At 32.4% G+C, this 24,798-nt stretch overlaps 1 protein-coding gene and 1 non-coding gene across 2 annotated transcripts in view; both read left to right on the plus strand.

Moving 5' to 3' along the window:
• Cbl (E3 ubiquitin-protein ligase CBL) overlaps window positions 1–24,798 on the plus strand; it is a 65,991-nt gene that overhangs the window by 19,465 nt on the left and 21,728 nt on the right. The gene's annotated exons all lie outside the window — the stretch shown is intronic.
• Window positions 8,061–8,131, plus strand: TRNAS-GCU (transfer RNA serine (anticodon GCU)). Its single transcript has one exon. It is a non-coding gene; the product is annotated as a tRNA-Ser (tRNA).

The following is a 24,798-nucleotide window of genomic DNA, read 5'->3' on the forward strand; positions in this document are numbered from 1 at the left end:
TGTAGGTGCAATTGCAATGTGAATGAATAACGTTTGTGTGTTAATGTGTGAATGTCCTTTTGTGATGTTTGTATTGCGTATTTTGTTATTATATTTTTAGGTGCCCTAGTGGCCTAGCGGCACGACGCCTGGCTGTAATACGACGATTGAGGAAGTTGATTCTCAGTCAGGGCAACGAATTACTTTTATTTTCCCATTACGAGAACAATCAAGTGTCCTTGTAACAAGACAATTCGAGGCGTTAAGTTCCGAAGCTTAACACGCAATGTGACGAAAGTTGGGCGGAAAGTGGTGGACTCAATTGTTGTCTCTACTTAATTATTCCTTGGGCCCATTATTTTAGTTTATGATCTACTAACTACTATACTATACTATGTTATAACTACTGTTTACCTTCGATGTAGGTGCGCTCGGTATCGGCTCCCACGGGAGGTTCCGAATTAATTCTATTTCATTTATAACAATTGGCACTAAAAGTACCTACACTCTATGTGAACTAATAAAGTTTGTTTACTAATGTGTGAATTTCTGTTTTTGTTGTTGTTGTTGTTGTTGTCCTTCCCCTTTGTGGGAATTGCACCACAAACGGTAATCTATACGTTTAAGAAAATAGTAAGAAAATTGATTGATGTCCGTGCATGGAAAATAAATGAGAAAAAGCTGTTACTTGTGACCTTATCAATGTAAAAGAAACTAATTTAATTTCTTTTTCTGCTTGTCTGTGCGTTTGTGCACGTTAATCTCAGAGACTGCTTAGCTGATTTAAATGCAGTTTTCACTATTGTTTTTTAGCAAGCTTTCATTAACATTTAGTACTTGTTCTATTTCAATCGATAATTATAAAAAATATCTCAATTGAAGGTATTAAGTTGGACAACATTTTTTAAACTATTTAACATAAATAATTTGTTTGAATCTTTACTTTTCAATATAAACATAAGATCATTAAAATGTTATTGTTATAAGAATACTACAGTTGTGTGGTTCAAGCGGGAGAAGCCGGGAGCCGGTTTCTAGTGTTCATATAAAATGGTTTTTCGTGTAATCTATTTATTATACAATTTCATGCCTCTTAATATATAATAACGTTGTTAATAATATTGCGTGCCCTCTACGTCGTCGGTGCCCTCTTTGTTGTCGACATCTCTTATTAGAGTTGTAATTGAAACAATTACATACGCGCCAACATTGTACTCGTTACCATGAATCATATACGAGTACATTTTATTATTTATTATTGTTTTTCTGGTACTTTTTCGTTTAAGACGTTCGTTTTCCCGTTAGTTTTCTGCCTTTTGTGAGTATCTTATTTAATTTTGATTTTCTTTTTACAGGTAAGATGTTCACGATGGGTGGGGATGTTCTCAGATGCTACCTGAAGTAATTAATGTAAGAGAACACTTTTTTTTTTTTTCTTCGATTGAGAATATTTTTCGTGTGTACACTTTTATTCGTATTGTTATTACTCCAGGAACGCGGTATTAAATTTAATTGTGATTATGGGAAAAATAAAATGTATAATAAAATATCATATAAGGGAAAGCTACGCAGATAGATAGGTATATAATATCCAAACTATCTAAAAGTATGAGAACGAAACTGAAAGTGAAGACTTTCTTATAATATAAAAGTTGCTTACAAAAATAATAAATCTATAAAGTAACATTTCATGAATCCATTATTTGTATAGACAAGGTTGTAAACAAGTTTCTTTATAAAGATCAAAGTTAGTATTTCTCAACAAAGGATCGTAAGACGATCCGAACTTTCAAACCGCCAAGACCGCCTTGAGCAAAACATGATTGTAACTTAAAATGCACATAAATATACGCAATTGATCTACAGATAACATGTACAGTATGGTTGAGAAATTATATAGAAGTTTTGGATTTTTTACTAGTGGCGCTTCTTCATGCCTTTCCAAGTCAGCAAGTAGTTTTAATAGTTAATTGTGAATTCTATACTAATATTAGCGCGAATTTGTTTAGTTCAATGCGCTAGTCTCAGCAACTACTGATTTGAATTGTAAAAAAAAACCAAGAAAGGTTATAGACATTGTTTTCATCGTTTTGATGGAAACCACTGTAGGTACCTGACGTACTTAACTTTTTTTTCATGTATTAATTGCGATATTTGATATTATACATTTTTGGAAATGAATAATCTTATAATGTAATGCAACACAACTCTTAGTTATTTGACCACGCGGGCATAGACGCATATAAAAGTTTGTAATAAATATAAAACTTGATATATTAATAAGATTTTATAGAAAATAGAAGACTATTTGTGCAAGAAATGTTGCAATTTTGTGCAAATCCTGCCGTTGATGGATCCTAGTAATCATTTCATAGAGTTATATAATTTTCTACCAAATTGAGGCTATTATTGACCATGTAGTTCGATAATGACATTACTTCATGGCGCAGTTCGTGTCCCTTACAAAATGTTTTTTTTTTAATTAATTGTTGTTTACGTTTAAGCCACCCACGCTGTTTATTGGGCGGCTGAAAGCAATTTCGCAATTTGTTTGTCCAATGGGCATTTAATTCTCTATTATTATATTCATTGAGGCATGCCCTATCTAAGATAGTAGTAACGTTGTTATAGACATTTTTAAGATATAATTCGTATTTCATATAGCAATTAATAAAATAATTTAAAAAGCTAAATTACATTAGTATTATTTTTAAATAGTTTCGATCATCCTAGCAAGGACAACCGGTTGATAGTCATCCTATGAAAATATTGTATCTACTGCCTTCGGATATGAACGTTGTGTAAATTTTCACGAAAACCGGATGGCAAAATGTAGGTCTAATTAGCTTTATAATATTTTTTTCCTTAATAGGTAGATAGGCATATAAAGCTAAAGAAAATATATTAAAAATAATAACATTTTTGATTTTCGTGATTTTTCATGTTTTAACTATTGTAAATACTTCAGGTCGCGTCGGGTTTCCAAACATGTATAGTACTCATATATGCGCAATTAATCCGATTAAATAGTTACATTTATATGAGGTCAAAGTGGCGCAGTAGCACAAGCGAGTCACTATAAAGACAACGACTATGGGTTCGATTCGCTTGAATAGAAAATGGGGACTAGATTGTATTAACACTAGGTTCCCTCTGAAAAAAAAATCTACCATATTATATTCCTTCCACTATACCTACCATATGGTGGTCTAATAAAAACGAACAAAACACTTAAGCAATGGTTACCTGCCTGTTGCCTGTAAACAACTCGCCTCGTACACAAACGATCTTACCCAATGTAATTGCAAAACATATGGTGGAAGCGAATTGAATTAATTTTACCGAGTGGTTTTTTTTGTTTGTACTTTTATATATACATATATGTTTGTTTTGTTCAAGATAATGTTTTATTAATTGAGCATAAAAGATAGATAATGTAAGTTTGTGTAGTAGGTATATGTTACTATTATGCAGTAGGTATTTCTTTTTAGCATCGCCCTGTATCCCAGTAGGCAGAGGGAATCTGGGAACCTAGTGTTAAAACATTTCGTTCCCGTTAAAACACTTCCGTTGCGCAGTTTTGCCGAATTCTGGATTCTTGATTAATTTTGAAATCTTATTTTTACGTGTTACTAATAGCATTGGAAACTTGGTACATTCGATATTTTTAACTAAATTCAACATTGCCAATCTCTCTTTACTTTGACACATTAACTCTCAAATGAACACACGACATTAACGATACTCACACACCCCCCAATCGAATTACACCTTCGTCGTCCTTAAACGAACCAATTCGGGGTAACGTAATAAAATCACAGGAAATGTCAACGTGGAACTAATAAAATTATAATCATTGGGCACAACTTATGTTTTCAGCCTGCCATATCCGAGGGGAGGGCCCTTTGATGTTAAAATCCAATTTGTTAAGAATGAAGCGATAAAGGTCAAGAGCTGGTGCTCGTTGAAACGTTAAATTTGGGAGTCCAAGTCCAAAATTTGTCTTGTGTTCCTCTTGTATTGTCGTTTAGTAGCTTTTCGTTGTTATTAGTATGATATACAAGATTTTAAATTGATTGAATTACATTAAGTATACTTTGATATGAAGAGGTTCTTGATGTTTACATATTAGATAATAATTTAGATTTATTCTTACATTCTCATCTCATATTAGACATAACTCCTTGAATAAAAAAAAATACTATATTTTTTCTTTTAAGAAAAAAACCATTAATTTCCATAAAAAAAATAACATTTGAATATTTCTTTTACTGAAATATATTTGAGAATTCAATTACAAAAACCTTCGTTATGAAATGTCGTATTCATTCGGTTAATATAATTTCCAGAAATTTAGAATCACAATCCCGCCCCGGGCCCTACTTTGTTGCTACTGTTTGGCTTTTGCAAAATTACAAACATTTTCTTAATCTAATGTAGAAGAAATTACTCCAATAGTTCAATAATAAGATTTACCTAGGTACATTACGGTATTTGTAATGTTTTCATTTTGCCGTAAGCACATCGTTTTTTTTTGCCTTGTTTCTGAGAAATAAAATTTTATTTTGTATTAATTTTTATTTATGAAATATGTAAGAGATTTAGCAAATGTGTTAATTTCTTTTTCATTTTTATGTAATGTAAAAAATAACATACTTAATGTATTAAGTATAGGTATTGTGAATGAAGAATGAGTATGTTAAAAAGACAGAGCGTGTCGTTGAGTTCCGCCATTCAACACTGGAGATATTGCATCTCAAAAATTGGACTGAAAGTTGGACACGGAGTGTCTTAACACTAGTTTCCACTAGCCCACGCTGCAGCAAAAAACGTGTAGTAGTCCTGGTTTTTTTTTATTCATAAAATCGTTTTTTTTTTCTACTAGTTCTGCATCCCACTATATAGTGCAACTCAATTAACAGTATAGAAAACGTCTTCCATTAAAAGCCATCTAAGCGTTTACAATGTGTTCATAACAAACTAACTGGTGTTCCACCACAAATGAGAAATGATGCCGAGATTGCCGTGAAAATTGCCTTCGAGCATCCAATCTCATTTCGAGACATTAGTGTTCGAACAAAACAAATTGTCTCGAGCAAACGTACTAGTGCCGCTGGTTGGGTTTAATTACGTCGCGTTTGTCGCTTGTGGTGCAGTGGTTGTTAGTGTGTGGTGTTGAAGTGTTTTAGGTCGGGGTTTGATATTGTGTGGGATATATCTTTTTTTTAGTTTTTGCCGTTTGCAAAATGTAATCTTTGTTTATTTATTATTAATGTTTTTTTTGTGCGGTAGATAGAAAAAAATCTATTTTATTTCACAGATTCTCATGGAAAGCGAAGTGATTTCCATATTCTCCCTACCTAATACCTACTCTGCCATGGGTGGAAAACCTATGTCTAAAACTGATTTTCTTTTAAGGTCTTTATTCTTAAACTTTACGAAACGTATAGTTACAGTTATACAGTTTGCTAAATATTTGACATTCTTCAGTAATTAAAACTTAATTAACTCCCATTTAGTACCTACTTAACTGCAAGATAAACAGCTGTCATAATTGTGTATGTTTAGAGATATTACAAACAGTTGAAATAGTTATAAAGAGTGTTGTCAGTCGGCGTTTATTTTTTCATTTTTAATTTGTGTCTATTTATTTTAGTAAATATCATTTGTTTCTAATTTGATTTGTGAGCAAAAGTTGCCTATTGGGTCGAAGTAGTCGTAAGTTCAAAGTTTAGGAAGTATCTGAAGACTAGGTTCCCAAGTTCCCTTTGCCTATCCCGCTTTGTGTGGAATACAACCTAGAGCTAAAAAAGAAATAAATGCATATTATAAACACATTTGTCATTGTAAATGACACATATTAGAAATAAATAACCAAATGCGTATGTAGTTTCAAAGTAATGGTATATTATAAAAGCCATAAACAAAGAAATGATTGATTGACAAAGTTGATTTACGAGCGGTCGTATTGAATTGGAAAATTCTATAGTGCAGAACGGTTCTAACGGTTTACTTACTTTGATTGTGCCTTAAATGAACCTTTTTACAGATGTACTAATTTTTTTTTTATTCTTTAAGTGATATACAATTTCGTATACAATAGTAAGTATATGTATCTTTCTGTTTCTATTTAATGTGGTTTTCACTAATAAAAAGTGATTTAAGAGTAAAGTTTCTATTTATAATACTCCCAAATTATATTTGAGTAAAGTCGATTATAGGAAAGATTAATAGTATAATGTCGTAAAAGTAATATTTTATGCGCTCGCCCTTTCAAAATGGATGATAACGGAATTAACCATAATCGTGTAGAATATGAAGGCAATGTTGCGACTGGAACACTAAACTTATTAAAAGGTCATAAAAAACTATAAAAAATGTTGTTTATTTTTTCCATTGTCGTTTTGGAGTCATTAAATAAATCTGCTTCTCCTTCTTTCTCACTTCATCCCCCGAATGGGAAACGTACAACTGTCGCGTTTGCAGTCAGTTTGTGCCGCTGGGTATCGTTGTCCAGGCCTCTCAAAGTTTTGAGCATTTTGAAATGCATTAACAAAAGACCATAATTAGAAATCGTCGTATTTAATATAATATTTTTTTTTCTTCCTATTTTCTTCCTGCCTTCCTATTTCCTACATTTTTAGTAGAAATATTTGTCCTTTACTAAATTTCATCTACTTAAAAAAAATAATCTACAAGTGTAAAAAGGAAATTCATTCGGTTTCCTATTATACTTATTTATAAACTAAGCATTCCATTACAACTGAATGATGATTAATGCCGCAATAATTTCACTATACATACTACATATATGTATGTTTGTATGTACGTAGTCCTTATTACATATATCCCATGTCCCATAAGGCACAAGCGCTTAGCAACTAAGTATCATCACACACGTAAATTATATTGTTTCGCGATTTTTACCTCTAATGAGTCGATATTTTAATGATGTCTAAATACTTCAAATTATTATTTAAACGGATTTTGATTCAATTTTTTAAATGATTATTTAAAATTATAATATTGAATCCACTTTCAAATCTTATTAATTTAATTTCCGCTGTTTAAGTTCATAATTAGAAACTAACTATTACAGCAGTCAGTTAAAACATTTCTTAACCTACTATTATGTCAATTACAACTAGACTTTGTGTGAATTCGCTTCAATCACGTCTTCATTACTGGGCATGATCTAAGATTGGTTATGGTGTAGGTTCTTTTATCCTTATGTCGAATTAACCAAAGATCTATCTATAGTTTGACACTTTTTTTATTTGTTTTAAATGTAATTTCACATCATCCTATCCTATATCTTATAAAACAAAGTCGCTTTTTGTGTCTGTCTGAACTTTCTAACTCTTCTTCTTCTAAACCACTCAACGGATTTGGATGCGGTTTTCACCATTAGGTCGAGTATTTCTCAGGGAAGGTTTATATATAGTTTATTGTTTGTACATTCTTATGTAAATTACCATAAATACGATAAATGTGTATAAAGTACTACCCGCTGACACACTTTGGCGCATGCGCTGCTTTAATGGTAAATACTACATGAAAAAAATGTACTGGAGTATTGTTCCTCTTAATAAGATCTACAAAAAAGTCCGCGATGGCATATTCGTATCTTTTAAGAATAACGTGTAGTGATCATATTTCTGTCTAAAAATAGTAATTTCAATATATTTTTTGTTGTGAGGGATATTTCTCCATAATGGTATTAATCCTTATGCTTTAAAATACTTTATTAAATTTCTACGTTAAACGAAGATAAAGTTTGCTTTTTAAACTATTTCGAAATTGCGAATAGTTTTAGAGAAAAACGCATTTAATTATTGACACATCACACCGTTCACACATCAACTGTATCGAGTCAAGTTTCACTTATCCCGTACTCTCAGCATATAAATAAGTATATTAGTTACGTTGGCCATTTAATGTAGATCAAAACTGTCTTTTCTGTTTTTCATTTTAATAAGTACTTTAGAAGTTGTTACAATATCAAAAAATCCTTGCTGCGAAACGCGCCTCGCGACGTTATGCTTATACAAGCGAGTCCGCCGCGCCCGCCTGCCTTACACGCATCGGTGGTGCAGTGGTAGAATGCTCGCCTGCTACGCGGGCAGCCCGGGTTCAATTCCCGGCCGATGCATTCTATTTAATTTTCGTCACAGGCAGCCACGTAGTGCTTGCTTTTCATCAGGGACAGAATACCCTCTTCAGCATTAACCACAAGCTCGAAAAAAAGAACCCACCTGCCTTTATAACAACGAAGATTTAGATGCGTTTGCACGTATTGGATAATTCGAGATGAATGTATTATTTAATGTCATTTAACTATCTAAAAATAGTAATTTAAATATATTTTAATAAGTACTTGAAAAGATTAGTAGCACAGATATAAAATTACGGTACCTACTAAAAAATCCTTGCTGTGTAAAACAATTGGAAAATCCTTATTGAAACTACGAAAATGCGGGTTGCATTAGGGTTTAATTAATTTTCACATTATCTTAAGTGATTTGCAAACATACATTATATGAATAATCCAGTAGTAAAAGCGGGCGAAGCCGCAATAGGGTCGCTAGTCTAAATATAAAACATTAATTTTTCAAGTCGCCACTACTAGAATCTAGATGTCGAGGGGAGCGTTAATGCGCATTTCAAAGAGGCCCCTTATGTGACTACACTTGGGCCGTAAGTCCCAGGCACTGATCCGTGCTTCTCTCCTTGCAACACGGGCTCTTGCACGGTGAATCCATGAAATGCTAAGAATTTTCTTCTCGTCTCTTCAGATAAGTTTTCCCATCGTCTATTTGGCTTGGACAATATCTAGAAATGTGTAAATTAATCTCGCCTTAATATCAAACTATCCATTTACATTTTACATGATAAAGTAATGTTAGTATACGACGAGGGTCTCAAAGTAAAAATGTGAATATTTAGATTTTTTGTGTAAAACTTAAAGGGTAAAAATATTTAAAACGTCAGACGGACACTAATGTGACTTTAATGACAAACAGGAGACAAGTAGCAGCAAGAGATATAAAGTAAAATTTAAAATAGTAAAACATAAGTGTGTACAATCTGGTAAATTTTTTGTGAAGAGTTCAAATGAAATGTTCGTACCTTTTAAGGTTTCTCCTCTTCAAAAAATCTGCTTCATGTATACCGCATACAGCAGAAGAAGGCAGAAGGAATTTAGTGTTAAGACACTCTGTTCCTCACTTTCCACTAATTTTTTCGAGGCATTGCGTGTTGAGTGGTGAAGTTAAACCCCGTGACTTGTCAGAAGTGAAAAAAAATATACTTTGATTCACACACATCAATCGCGGTTCATATTTCGGTTTATGGTATTAAAATTAATAGATATCGTTATTAAGGTATTGGAAAGTAAAAATCTCAATAAAATATTAGCACCAAGTAGTATATTTACAACGGAATCATTAATAAACTGGACTCAACCTGCACCGCTACTTCGAATGCAATATTTAACTGTCTTTTCACCGTTACTTTACAATGTCATTTTATTATATTTCTTTTAATGATCTAAATTATAGCTCCATCGTTTTTTATTGCCTCTAACTGTTTTCGTTTATGGTTGTTATTAAATTGAATATGTTTGTGCTAACCTATTGAATATTGATTTGCATTTTTCTTCGGATCCTAAAAGGTATAGTTTTGATTTCCTGGCGAAGAGAGAACGACGGAGAGTGCAGGACGGTGACTCTATATTGTCAGTTGTGTCTTTTATCAATTTTTAAATAAATATTTTATATTATATGAACCTATTTTATGGCATACTAAAACGAAAGTTCAGTTTTTATTTTCGGTCTCATTGACCGACCATATACTCGTACAAGCTGCTTGCCAAATAGTTTGATATGGGATTTGTTACATTTTTGATAGCGACATTTTATTACTTCTTATTGCAATATGACCTATTCTCTAGACTTTGTAAATAATATTAAGATACCTTGATTGTCAGTATAGAAAATCAAATTTCTCTAACCTAGTAAAATTAAAGTTCCATTATTATAAAATATTATTCGCGCTATATTTACATTACTTTCTATCATTAGTTCTATTAAAGTATATCTTAAATAATTTATTTGTACCTGAATGTAACTCTAGATATACAGTTTTTTTGATACATAAAATTATATATTCAAAACACTCTCATTTACATAGTTAAGTGTTTTAAAAGCTTTCTCGGCATTTCGCAAGAATTATATTAGTGGCGGCTCGAGCCCCGGCTTTGTAATGCCGCGGTGAGCTTTGTGTGCCCCCTGAAACGATTTAGATAAAGTTAAGTATCCATCTGTAGTTAAACATGAGGTTTATATTTTATTTTTGTACGAGATGCTATGAACGAGATGTTTATTTTTTTTTAATAATTGTGTACCTACTTATTTCTTTGATTTTTTTTTATTTCTCTCAGTTTATCAGTTTTCGATACTGCACTTCCTAGAAATTCTGTCAATTAAAAAGTTAACTTTTATCTTTTGCTTGTTAGGACCATTACGATTGCGAATTGAGTATTTGAACAATTTTCCAGGTAAATTTAATTTTGTCTTTGATCTTGGATTTTTACTCATTTGAATAGTATCTTACTAATAATTTATATTTCTTATATAAAATATTAGAAATGTCTGTATAGTATATACCGTTAGCTATTAAAAATCAGCACGATCTCGTTCGTTTTCTGCAAATCTTCCAATTTTATTTACACCTAAAAGCGTTTCTGTGTTAGGGGCCATGGAGTATATTAACTGACTCATAACGCCCTCGACGCCATGAATTAATTGTGGAATGGGAAATGGCAACCGTGGATAGGTTTCGATTCGATCACTCTCCCACAAAGGTCGAGCTTAACTGTGAATTGGTGTACGTACCAAGAAGGTTTCTTTTTGGTACTGACGTGTGGACTCTGTACGTGCTTGTGCATGATTGATGGATTGTATACAATTCAAGATAAATTGAGTTTTGATATTTTGTATAGACGTTATATTAGATTGGTGGATAGTAAAAAATTTAATTATATTAATTAGATTTTTTTTTAATAATTTTTCATACTTTTATTATTCTATAGAAAAATATGTACCTACTAAATATTAATTGATTTCGTGTTTCTTAAAAGTTATACCACAGAGAAGACAGCGTATCAAATCAAATTCAAAATATTCTTTATTCAAACAGACTTATAAGCACTTTTAAGGCACTTCGTTCCCCACTTTCCGCCCAATTGTCGAGAGATTGCGTGTTGAGTGGCGGAACGTAACGGCGCGCTATTCTTGTTATTAAAGCGAAGAATTTGAAATATTTCATTCCTGAGAAGGAATCAAACTCACAGCCGTCACGTTTACAATCAGATGCCACCACGGTGTCATATATCTATCTACATAAATATCTATTTCTTTTAGAATTACTTAATAGATAATCTCAGTTTCTAAACACCATAACTCGTCTCAGAAGAGCGTTCCGCAACTATAAATTGCAATACCCCCATTTAAATACAACGGCATACCATAAAATACAAAACGCTAAGCGTTTCAATGCAACCGACAGATCTAAGATGCGCCAACAACTTAACGGTTTAAGCTATTAATTGATCCGGCCCGTCTAACGGAATACAATAATGGAACCGCCGGTGGAATATTCTCAAGTGTTTGTTTTTTTAATTATCATATTTGTAATGCTTGTTTATACGCCTTTTGGGTAACATAATGACTGAATTCGAAGGTGTTTTTGCGTGTGAATTGAGTTTTTTTGTTATAGTAATATTCTTTTATATCAAATAAAAAGATAAATGTTGGATTTGAACCCTTAAACATTGCATGTATATACACATAATCGTCAATCACTACGCCACACTAAAACCATACAATTATTGCCTATTAATCCTAATTACAAACTCATTAAAGCTCATTCACTCACGAAGTTTATCCTCCATTTCGTCTCATTTAACCTGAATTCATGAAAAAAAAAAATCATAATCAGCCAGAGTCGCGCAGTCGTTGCTTAATAGTGCTTTTCACGTCTGAAAAGCTGTTTTCGAAATAGAGAGATAGGTAGATACATATTTTGTGCCTTGCCTTGCCTTTGTTCGAAACTGGGGCAGTGTTTTAATTAATAACGGAAACAAGACCTCGGCGAACGATGCTCGATTACCCTACCTACTTGTTGGTGAATCAAAATGGTGTGAGACGTTGTAAAAGTGTAAACGCAAAGCTATAAGGAAATTTTAAATGTATGTGTAAGGTACATACGTTTAAAATTTCCTTATAGCGTACAGGTTGGTTAAGCGTGAGTCGGATTTTTGTTGATGTTATCGCTGAAATATTATTTTTTAATATAATATTATGGTTAGCAGTGATGTGGAAATTCTGCTGTAGCTATTCCACATTTCGTCATTTCTAGGTGATATTACAAAAGTACCTTTTTTTTGTTTTAAATTTATGTAATAGAAGGCTATTATTCAAGCTCTTCATTGTTTTATTATTTTGTAATATTTTAAATTAGTATTCACACATTTATGCAATTACTTTTTCTACTTAATTCTACTTAAAAACTTATGTATGTCTATTATTCTTACTTACGTTTTACATACATAGTCGTACATATAGATATCATTGTTGTGCAGTGCACGTTTGATTATAAACGCGATGAGTGTAAGTTCGATATCCAAACTCGTAGAAATTATATCTCTCTCATATCATATCTCTACCCTGGCGTTAAGTTCTTCCATTCAACGCACAATATCTCTAATTCAGACAGAAAGCAGAAAATGATTTTTTTTTTAATAGTTTTAATTTAAGTTAAATCGCCAATTCTATACCAAAGAAAAAGTAAAAAAATTATGTTCACCTTTTATGTCTACTGCATTCACAAATGCCCATGACACCTCTTCATTAGACATGCGTAACGATACGGCTCCTTCTTCTAATTAGTATCGTCTTCGTTAAGTATGCAAATTCTCTTTGATATTGCCCTAATTAGGCCAGGAATGTGCATTAGATGTTCGCCTTCTGTAGTGGCAGGGTGAACGTTAAATGTGTTAATTTTGGTACTGCTATAATATTGTCGGATTTTGATATATTGTTTATTTTTTTATATTTTTAACCTACTATGGAAATAGAGGAGTGCTATTGGCATGTTTGTGTATAGGCGTATGTCTATGTGTGGCATCATAGCTCTCAAACAGATGAACCGATTTTGATTATTTAAAAAGTGATTTAATCCAGTGTGTTTTAGTCATGATTCGAGATACTAATATGTTGAGACGTTTGATGTATATCAACTTTTATAGGCTATGAAAAGAAAAACATGTAGTAATCACGAAAATCAATACAATTGCTAAAGATAAATATACACCTAAGTTTCAAGTACTACAATCTGAATGATGTATTAATTTAAAGGCAGGCAGGTACCAAACAACGAATTGTATTTAATGTGTTGACTTGTTAATGTAAATTGAATTAATGAAGGCTAGTTGCAACCAAAACGTTTCAACCGTTAAGGAGTGCGTGCGTAAACAGACGGGCAAATACGTTTATAGATGTATTAATTTGTATGTACATATGTAAAAATATGTCTTTTAAATAACTTTAATTGATAGCAAATGTAGATTATATTTTATTCTATTATTCTAAAAGAAAATAAATTTCTCTACTACATCGAAAATCAATAAATGAAAGCAAACAAAATCATAGTAAAAGTTAACTTAATCATATTCGATAACTACGTGCTCATAGAGTCGCCTGGAAGCTGTATATTATATCGTTCAATCTCTTATGACACTGCTGAAACTGGGTCGAACATCTCTTGGTATTCTAATGGCGCGTCACACGAAGCTGCACGATTTAAATTTATATAGTGCATTTCACAAAGGAACTACAAAATTTGATATGGCAACTCGAGTGCCTTGGTATGTGCTGTATGAAATAAATTTAAATTTAAAATGTAATATAATATTTTTTATTAATTGCGAGTTTTAAAAGTTTATTTATTTGACTTTTTACATTTTGAGGGTAGATAGAAATATTTTTTTATTTATAATTTTATACGTTTAATTATTAAGAAATAAACTTGTGAAAGCCAGAAATTTTGACTATTTATATTGGAAATATATAAACGGACTCATTACTAACCAATCAAGATACAAAATATCAAATTGTACCGCAGTGACTTTAGCTTTTTAAATGTAATTAAAAGCTTCTTGAAACTATTTATAGTTTTTTTATTATATATTTAATTATCTTTAATGAGTCATCTGATAATTTAAATAATATTAAGTAAGTAGATTTTATATAAATCGCATAGACGTTATTATTTATTTATCTGATGATAAATAAAGTGATATGAAATAATACACAATTTTTTCAATTTGAATAATCTTGACTGTAAAGTAAAAGTGTATTAAATCTTTCTCGAAAAAAAAATCCGCTTAAAATAGCCACATTTCTCCGTGTCGTTAGATTTTTCCGCTTAAATGCCTAGATGTATCGTAGGAAATAAAGAGAGTAATTTTATATCATTAGCTTCTGTTAATGGAACCCGTAAGGTCACCTATGTATCTACGATTCTAGTAGGAATCAGTCTAGATTGTGTCTGTATTCCGCATACAGCAAGGTAGGCAGAGGGAACCTCGTATTCCGACACTCCGTTCCCCAATTGCCGCCGATAACTGGAGGCATTGCGTGTTGAGAGGCGGAAACCACAACGAAAAAATGAAAATATAAATTTAAATAAATATTTCCTTTCCTCGAGTGGGAATTGAACCCACAACCAGTCGATTTTGCAGCACACATTGAGCCTTTGTTCCTGTGTGCTACGCCTGGCCTCAAACTGACTGGCTTTTTGTTAAAGATATTAAAGTGTGAATGAGTGTTCATGTTGACCTAATATGCATTAACTAAAGACGAATGTTCATAAAAGTTACTCCCAATCGTATTACATTTTTTAATTTCTTAGAAGCTATTGCGAAATGAGATGGAGTAGTGATTAGATTTTTTCATACTTCTTATACATAGCATATGTAGTAATAAATTATTTTACACTTGGACGTTGTAAGTTCGATGCCCACTAAAAGGAATATAATATTTTAAATTATCTTTATTGTCATAGCCTTATTTCTCCGCGCGTTTTTTTAGGATAGCTGAATATAGCGGAGTGTCTCATCAACTACGTACTCTTGGCGTGATCTTCATACAAAAAAATATACACGAGTATGTGTCAGTTGTAATTATTCTTGTGTTGTAAGGTTAAAGGTCAGATGTCAACAGAAGCCATGTTCCCTAAAATTTTGAAAGCCCCAACCAAACTAAGCGTAGAAATGTATACGTACAATATATAGGCTCTCTCTCTACTCCGACGAGTGGTCGACCCCAATGTGTCGCCAAATGTAATTAAATCCGCATTAATTACAGAGCAAGTAATGTGCGAGGCGAATATTCGGATTTCATTTTTGAAATCTTGAATTTCTTATACGAGTTACGTTAGCAATGGTGATTTGGTAATGGTGATAGCAGTTGCAAAGTCGTTTTGTGCACAATAATATTTGGAACTTTCTGGAAAATCCTTATCCAATTATTGTTAGCAGACCACATTTGACAAATTAACTGTAGGTACTTAAGAAGAAAATATTGCTCGTGTTTCACCATAATCAATTGCAGGTCAGTCCAGTTGCAACCAATATAAAATAAAATAGCTTTATTTCTCCCACAGTGTTCAATTCTTGTAAGCTTTTATTATTTCTATTTTAGGATTTTACGATTTTAGAAATGTTAGGAATGTAGGAAATGCGGTTAGCTAAGTGAAGTTCCTTCAGGGTAGTGTGGATAAAAACTAGGTCACGTGTTCGCTAGATTGGAGTTTTAAACTTTAAACACCTTTACAGTCTTCCGGAGGTGGATTTTAGCATCACATATCGATTTGCAAGGGGATCAGGTATAAATTTAAGTTTAACACTAAAGTTTTGCTTTTTTTATTTTGGTACTAAAAAGTATTCATGTCTTTAAATACATTCTACATTAGTAAGCTCAGTGGTACGAAACCTTTTTAGAATTTACTTAGACCAATGAATTAATAAAAGAAATATACTTAGTTTTTGATAATAAGTAAATCGATTTTCCAACATCTCATTACTATGTTAATTCATCAACGCGGCTTATCACGTTGAAGCTTAAGAATTTCCAATTCCATTTAATAATCCCACTGGAAATTAATAACAAAATGGATACCTGTTGTCTGTTGTGTAACGTTAATTTGGGAAGCCTTAAATTATAACGGAGAGTGACAGGATGGGAATATTGAAATTGCCTAAACATAGTTTGGCATATTGATTGATCGCTTTGTTGTTTGGAATTTGCTATAAAATCAATCTTCCAACTTGCTCATTAAAATTTGTTTGTAGAAGCAGAGCCGTGTACTTACTTGTGATGAAAGTGAGAAACTTCGAGCTTGTTTAATTATGTTTTCATATATAGGTACCTAAAGACTTTTGCGGGTTATATGAGACTCGTGTTTAATTGAACATTGTTTGTCATTAAGATGTCTTCGTGTGTTGAAATCGATGATGCTGCACTGACTATTCGTATGTATCGATCTGCCTTTTTTCTTTCTTCGTTTTTCCTTTATTGTTTGTTCCTTTGCACTCCTTGACGAACCTTCACACGAAATTTTGGTTGCGGCTATGCCTTGTCTGTCTCTCAGAAATTGAATAGTTTTATGTATACGGATGTTAAATGGAAAATCTCGTTTTTCCCGTTCCCGTAGGTGTTTCGTGGAATCTTCCCCCTACACTCTCTAACACGCCTAACTTAAACATTCTAAGCCCAATAGTTTCGTCTGTGCGTTGTCTGTCTGTCACTCAGTAACGGAAGTTTCATATACACAGTTAACACAGGGCATGAGTACTCGGTACTAATATTAAGGACCTACGCATTTCCTATTGCTTTCAACGCACAATGACAATATCAAATTCTTGGTACGTGCCCACGTTTATTTAGTCATGCTTGCCGAATCATTCTGATGATGGATGGCTTGAGGAAATATTTGTGGTTTGTATTTCTTATATTTGTTGATTTATTTGCTCATATATAAATTATTGTAGTGTTTTTTTTTTTCAGCAGTATCCCACATATGTACTATGTGGGTAGGCAAAGATATTCCGTTCTCTACATTCCGCTCAAATTCAATTCATTAGTGTTGAATGGCGCCTTACCAGAATGGGGAAATGAAAATAATTCATTGGTTCAATTTCATACATACAAAAAAAATGTTAGATGATGCTATTAAAACGATTTAAGTAAAAATCAAAATTTTCCATGTCTCATACGCTCACCGCTGGACATAGCCCTCAAATGATCACCTGCACAAAACCTCATCGAATAATATCAAACGCATTTAGCAATTTATTAATTGCCCATAGAGTTATAAAGTCTTGCGACCATTTCTCGTAGCACTACAGATTTAATATGAACTTGTTGTGCTGCACTTGTCCAACTAGGTCAGTTTGCAGCGACGTAGACGTATTATATCACAAATTCATAAAGGTTCCCTACTAGTGTTAAATTGAAATAGTTGTACTACTGTTGCAACTACAATGTAGATGCTTGGTCGTACTCTAGTATTAATAGCACGACTAATTGTCTTCTGTTTAACCTATAAGTTCTTAGTACTTTATATTGAATCCAGTAAATGCTTTTTTTTTAAATAATATTAATATAAGTATCGCTTTATTTTAAATCATTTAAGCAAAAGCTATAGTATTATTAAAAAATTGTAATTGCAAAATGTAGTTAGTTTGTATTGTGTTGTGATACGTAGTTTTTATATGTATTTATCCATCTTTATACTAGCTTTTGCGGCGTTGAGTTATGCCACTCAACACGCAATGCCTCCAGAATTCGGCAGAAATTGGGGAACGGAGTGTCTTAACACTAGGTTCCCTTTGCCTACCCTACTGTGTGCGGGATACAACGTGAAGTTGATTTAATTTTTTTTATACTAGCGTTTTAAAAAAATAATGCATACTCAATGTTAGTAGTTCATCCTATTTACAAATCTCACCAAGTTGTGCTACTAAGATAAGTTTCATCTTTGATATACACGATAATTTGGATAAGCCACAAAGTCAGAAGGCAGAGTGCGTTCTTTGTTTCAAATTAAAGTTGAAAGTTTTTCTTCATCAAAACGTGGCGCTCCTCGTCCCAACCAATTATGAAGCGCGAAACAATTTCGCGGTCGCAATATTACCTTTCTCAGAAAATTATAAACATGCCAAGTTTTATTATTACTCGAGTGGGTATTTTTATTTAAGGTATACGCATCTCCTGCATATTGATGGTTGGGTAAAAGTGTTGGGTTATAGTGCGGAACTTAACGCCGGGCAGGTGTGATCAGTGGAACTGGTAAGCTTATTTGAAATTACTGATTAAATTAATAGATTGAAAATGAAAATAATTATCACTGGAGAGGTGAAATTTTGCACTTTTTACAAGTTAAGAATTGGTACTTGATCCAATTTAGCTGACCTAGTGCTTTTGAAACCTAAAAAGTTTGATATATATATATATATATATATATATATATATATATATATATATATATATATATATATATATATATATAGTAGGGCACTATATTCTAGGAACAAATATATTGACCTACCTAACCTAACCAAATATACTTTTAATTAAAGCACACGCATAGAAACAATATACTGTAACGTGGTGGAACTCACCGCCGCGCTTGGCCTCGTTACCAGAGCGATGAAATATTTCATTTACTCGAGTCAGAATTGAACCTACAACCTGTCGCGTTAGTCTCAAAAGTTTATACATGTTTTGTCGTAATAAAAATAAAATCTTCCAATTTAACGTGTTCTCTGTTTAACGAGCAATATTTACTGCTTCCTTTATCTGAAGGAATTTTATAAGGCTTTTAATGCGTTTAACGTTTACGACTGCGAATTTATCGTTGGGAAATATTGTCTACTAAACAATAAGTGGGGCGGTCCTCTAGGTGGTATCGTCGAGTTACTTCTGGGGATATCTAGTATTTTCTAAGTATATTAGATAGCTTCTTAGCTGGTGGTGCATGGTTAGATGATCAAATTAATCTAAACTATATAAATATTTTCATCTAAACCGTTTCTGAACCCACGAACAAGTGACAGTGAAGACAAAATGTTTTAGTTCCGCCACTTAACAAGCAATGTTTCAAAAATTGCGTTGAAAGTTGGGATCGTATTTTTTTAACATTTTTCTTTACACTTCGCTCTGCATATCCTGCAGTTATACGAGAGGTGCAGCGCGAAGTTAAAAAAATCTAGTTAAAAATGTTAAATGAGATTTAATCGAGGATTTTCGAAAATCGTTTCTCGTAAAAAATGTATTTAAATTCTTAAAAAATATATTTAAATTCCTACGACACACTTCCTGTTATGACGGACGTTGACGAGTCCCTTTTTAATTTGAAGAATTGGGTCGCGCAATCAATTGGAAATTGTTATATTTGGAAATTTGAAAGCTATGCCTAAACTTAATGTGGGCTAAAGAAAGCTATTTTTTATAGATATATGATTTTATTCTGTCTTTTATAATATATCGACTGTAATTATATGTTTGTCAATCTGTAGGTAGGCATGGATTCTCACTTATTTTGTAGAGACGACGATTATCCTTGTTTAAACGGTCTCCGAAAGGAAATTGAACTGTTTACCATTAAATCACATCCAAATCACGCCACTACGACGTTTTCTACTAATTTTAGAAAAACCGAAGCGAATTAATTAAAAGCACGACAAATTAATTTGGAAAGCACGATAGGGGGTGATAGGTCGAATGGGGAGATATCAATGAATCTATCAACATAATCTCAAGATCTCAATATCGTAAAGTACTCTGTAAACAAAATTTGTCTCGGATCGTTCATTCAGTTTATTGCGTCGTAAATAGAATGGCATCAATCTCGTTCATTCATTAATTCAGTTCATTCATCGTGGATTGAGGTGTTTGTTTATATGGTTTGTTTGTTTGTCGTCGGAATCATTTTGTGAATGCGTATAAAAGTATAGATAGGATATCTATTTTATATTTTTATCGTTGATTGTAAATGTACAGGAGCACTTTTTAAAAAAAAATACTTATGCTCTATTCTCTCTCTACTCTACTGTTTGCAGAATACTAAAGGAGAACTTAATTCCCCCGAGTAGAAATCGAACCCACATCTTGTCGCGTTTACAGTCACACTATGTGCACGTGCGCCATGACCGGCCTCTTTAATAATCTTTTCAATTCTTTTTGCCACATGCTCAGGTTCTGTTATCGTAAGGCGAAACCTCTACAAATATTTATCATAACATTCATATGATTCATACTAGCAATGCGAATTCAATGCAATATGAAACCTCCCACCTTAAACGTATTAGGCGTGGTATAAATGTGCTGTATGTTTGTGTATGTAGCTCAAACGTAGGAACAAGCCGTTGTGCAAACTAAACAATGAGTGTGAGAATAGTTAACGATTGTATGGGAATACTAGCTTGTACTCGCGGCTTCGCCTGCTTTGTCAAATGATTTAGAGTTGTTTTAATAGGGAAATACAATGCAACTCACTGTACGTAGGTACAGCTTTCCTTGAAAAATGGAGTATCACATTGACCTAATTGACCTAACAAATTCTACAGTTTTATATTATTAGTATTGCTTTTGTTTTCTATATTCGACATATTTTTTTTTCCCACAATGTTTATTGAGAGAGCAGAGAGAACAACAAGAAACACTATTTTTTTTATATTATTTGTTTCGTTTCATACAAAGCGCGGCGTAGAGTTTCGAAGCTTAGAATGCAATGACTCGAAATGGGCTTTGCTCGGGAAACTTAGTGTCTTAACAATAAGGTCCTTGTCCCTACCATACTATATGTGGTGTAGTGTAAAATATTCGAAGCTAAAAAATATATAGGTATATCACTTATATCACAGTAGGCACCTATACCGTGACATATGAGTGTTACCGCAGACATACAAAAGTTTCGAAGGCTTTATGTTGTTAAAACTCGCGTTTAATACAATCCAATGCGACGTTATTGTTCTAGTTCATCGTATTTTAGAGTTGTGTAACTCGCGGCGATAACTTTGCGACGCGAGGATTTAACTTTTGTTGTAATTATATTTATTTAAATTGGATTTAAATATACTGCTTTGTTGAATTTATGTAGGTACAATTTTTGGTTTATATTTTGGAAAATAATGGAGAATGGAGTGCCTCAATATACCATATGTCTGCCTTTCCTCCTATATTTAGAAGCAACTGCTGACTGGCTAAAAGAAATAAATTAAAAAGGTAGTGTAGCCAGAGGGAACGAAGCGGCCAACACTCTCTCATCTCGTCTACTGTCCTCAACCTCTTCGTTCTTGTCCTCCCGGTGGTCCTTAGGCTTTTTATGTGTTTAATAAAATACATAATTAAACCTCCTTGATGTAAGTTAAATATAATAATAAAAGATTGTTCGAAACATATGATTACTATTGCCTGTCTTTAATTCCATAGAATAATATAATACAAATATCTACTGTATGAATTAATATTAAAGACCACGCGCTCCTTACGGTACGGCGGTAAAGTGGAACACGATTAAGGATTCACCTTAGGTATTTCATTGACACATTAACTGCAATTTTATATATATAAATGGTACGTATGGTCATGTGTATATATTTTTTTCTTAGCTTCCTTAGTTGTATCCCGCATTCGGCATTACGTACACAAAGTGGAATCTAGTGCTAAAACACTCCGTTCTCTATTTGTTGCCCAATTCTCGAGACCTTTCCTGTGCCACTGCGAACTCATGTTATTTGTTATATCTTGCATATTTGTAATGGCTTTCTATAAAATTCTAATAAGAATTAGGTATTATTTCTTTTAGTGTAAAAAGAATGTACGTTATAAAGGAGTTCATGGAAAGTCTGAGGAAAGTATGGAAAATATTTCAGCTATACTTGTTTTCGTCGAAACAAACAATTTAATCGCGTTGTCGCTTCTATCTATACATTATCAATAATACATTTTTTTCACGAGGGTTTTACGAGGTTTGTACTAAGTTATCAAAGTTCTTGGAAAATTTTATAAGGGGTCATTTTTTTTCCTCAGTAGGTACGGAACCCTAAAAACGTCAACGTCAGAAGTTAAAATTAAAAATGATTCAAACAATAACTATTTTAAGGTTAAATTTCCTTATACCCTGTACTAATCTACCAGTTTTAAAGAAATAGTTACTTACAAAGGAATAAAATCGAAACACTAAGTTTAAATAAGAAAGTTATTTCAGCCAGTAGAAAATCACAGAGCGGTTTTTGTATAGACCGTAATGAGAAAAGGAAAATGTTTCGTATTTAAATAAACTTAATGTGGGTACTTGTTTTGTACTCTTGCATTTGAAAAGTTGATTAAATTTTTTATATCTTTAATTATTTTGATTATGTTGTTGTTAGGTAAACAAAGGAAATAATGTAAACATAATAGATAACTTCCTACGAAGATTTCCTTTACTACACTTACTTATTTTTGCTTTTTAGTTTCACGCTTTATCCCGCTAACGTAATGTTAAGACACTCTGTTGACATTCTTGCGACATTACGAGTTGAGAGGCGGAACTCTGAAGATCTCCAATAAATTTTCATTGATAGTTTTTTTTTTTATTTATTTTTCATCAAAATAAAATCCACCAAATGAATTACCACTTAATTTAAGTTAATTAATTAAGATAAGTATTTTTTTCAGGATAAAGTCTTGCATTTTTAGGTGACTAGAGTTACGATTAAAATATACTCGTACATACAAAACGGACAGTTGTAATTTAATTTACTTCTCTATGTAAGTAAACATTTGTAATGCTTATATACGTTTACCGTACACCTTTATATTATTTAAGTAAACTTAACTAGACGAGACGAGCGTACCTATAAAATGTTTAATTTTCTGCATTTTAACTTCGAAACGCGGTTAAATTTTATATGTTCAACAATTATAATGATTACTTTTCAAATAGAGCTAAATATTTAATATAACATTAATTCTATTAGTAGAATATGTAGTTACAGTAATTATGGTATAAAATAATGAATGTTTTTTTTAATAAAAGAGCTTCTCCAACACCTACTAGCTTAATTAAATTGGATTAAGATACACACATTCCAAAGCTATAACTCGTTTAATATCCTTTCGCTTCAAGTAGCCATATAACCTTTATTGCTTTTTAATCGCTTTAGCCATAGGTAAGTACATATACAGCTAGCGCTCTAATTTCGCTTTCATACATGACATTTTTAATTTGTGTGGAAAAGTATAAAATTTAGTTTTTTTTTTATATTTTTTATTTAAGTAGTTTAAATGTGAAAAAAAGTTAACACAATTTACGCAAAAATGTTTGTACGTAATCGATTTGAATGCGGAATTCACAGTAAAAATAATTTAAAAGGCAGGTTAACAGTAGCGTTCACCTCTCTGCTCTCTCTGGCTACTATGCTAGGGGTAAAACGTGAAGGTAAAAAAAAGAGAAAGTTATATGTAACTACCATAAGAAATGATTATTATTATAATAAAAAAAATGGTCAGACTATAAATGTTACTGTTGGGGGTTGGGAGTTTGATTCCCATGGGATAAATGAACTACTTATTTTTATTTCCACGATCTGGTAAGAATCCAGCGCTGCGTTTAGTTCCGCCGTTTAATAATTAGTGAGGGTGGGTATATGCTAATGCTTCATAATTTATTGCTCTATTAAGACCTAATCCAATTCTATTAGAAAATACTCGTAATACACTCGCATACGAGTCCATATGTTATTTAGGTTAATGATGCGGCATTTGCCCCACTTGCCTTTTGAGTGGCTAATTTGTAAGTAAACGACGAGGTGTAAAAGTTGATTCACGACCCACTTGACCCGAGCTTTCTAACGTGTGTGTTGTACTTGAATGGTGATATGTATGGTATGGTATTGTTTGTTTGTTTTCGCGCGTATTTCTAGTGAAGATGTGTGACTGTGTTCTCCGTTTTGGCGACAGAGTTTTAGAGTGACTAAACTTCGTAGTTATGATATTGAATTTTTCGTGTTAATTGAAAAAGGTAGAAATGTATATAATTTATAACGAATTTAATTGATCATTGTTATTTTTAGATAATTAATGGAAATAATATTGATCTACTTTAAATATAATAAATTTAGACATTAAAATTATTAACGAAATAAAAAAACGAATTATCAAAACCCATTACCCAAAGAATAATCAAAATCGACTTTAAAACGGGTAAAGAAGAAATATGGCAGCATTAGGTATTTTATGGTATTTACAGATAATAAAAAAAAAATAAACAAAAAAAACACGTAAACTTAATTTACGCTTCATCGAGCTAGTATATTAAAGTACAGGATAAATTGTACAAGAGTAATTACAAGTAGTTTTCTCTTATTAGATAACATTAGGTAGGTATGTTTGTTTATTGAATTATTATATATAGAGGAAATAGAAGATTATTCTTTCTTACGTGAACTAGTTTTTTTTTATATTTCGCACATATGGATATGTATTGAGGCCATATGCCATAGGCGCGACGGTTGTGGGATGCTTTAATTTAATTTAATTGGTTTTGTGTAATTCAAACCTGCTACCATTTACCTCCCGCAATTACACCTAAACCAACAAACAACCGCGCCATCACGACATACATGTACAGAAATGGGTAAAAATGATAAAGAGCACTCGAGTCGTATCCTCAAATTACCCCCCCCCCACTCGTTTGATCGTCCCCATT

Source organism: Heliconius melpomene, chromosome 1 (genome assembly GCF_056956725.1).
Source record: "Heliconius melpomene rosina isolate 202511_hmr_F chromosome 1, ASM5695672v1, whole genome shotgun sequence".
Classification (NCBI taxonomy): domain Eukaryota; kingdom Metazoa; phylum Arthropoda; class Insecta; order Lepidoptera; family Nymphalidae; genus Heliconius; species Heliconius melpomene.